Here is a 462-nt window from a genome sequence, read left to right as displayed (position 1 = left end):
CACCGGCGGTCACCGGGGCCGCCCCGGTCGGGAGCCCGCGCCGGGGCCGGGGGCCCGTGGGGGGTCGGCCATGTCGCGACAGGCGGCGGTGGCGCCGGGGCGGGAGGCGGCGGGGAGGGCGGTGGTGGCGCCGGGGGAGGAGGGGAAGGGGTCCGGCCCAGTCGAGCCTGACGCTCTCACCACAGGAGCTGGCGCCGCCGCTGAGGAGCGTATCGCGACAGGCGGGGGAGGCGAGCGCCCGCCGCCTTTTTCTCGCGCCCCGGGCCCGGGCGCTATCGCGATAGCGGCGCGAAGCGGAAGTGGGGTGGGGGGAAGTGGGCCCGGGGTTGTTCTGACGACGGGGTCGGGGCTCAAGGGAGGCCGCGGCGTCTGCCGATGGCTCCGCGGAAGCTGACCGGGCCGGTCCAAGATGGCGGCGGCGGAGGAGGCCTCCCTCCTCTCTTCTCGTCTCTGGCGCCGACC

The 462-nt window shown here is 77.5% G+C and overlaps 1 protein-coding gene across 6 annotated transcripts in view; it reads right to left on the bottom strand.

Annotated features, from left to right (window-relative positions):
* CNOT3 (CCR4-NOT transcription complex subunit 3) overlaps window positions 1-446 on the bottom strand; it is a 14,738-nt gene extending 14,292 nt beyond the window's left edge. For 5 of the 6 annotated variants that reach the window (XR_005785334.1, XM_040457873.1, XM_040457875.1 and 2 more), the window contains exon 1: window positions 181-445. The gene's annotated coding sequence lies outside the window, so the exon portion shown is untranslated. Of the gene's footprint in view, window positions 1-180 lie in introns of all 6 variants that reach the window. The other variant, XR_005785335.1, reaches the window with a different exon arrangement.
* Between the last annotated feature and the right edge of the window lie 16 nt (window positions 447-462).

Source organism: Herpailurus yagouaroundi, unplaced genomic scaffold (assembly GCF_014898765.1).
Source record: "Herpailurus yagouaroundi ecotype Mexico unplaced genomic scaffold, PumYag 220, whole genome shotgun sequence".
NCBI lineage: Eukaryota > Metazoa > Chordata > Mammalia > Carnivora > Felidae > Herpailurus > Herpailurus yagouaroundi.
The sequence above is the reverse complement of the archived record's forward strand: the minus strand, read 5'-3'. Positions and strand labels throughout refer to the sequence as shown.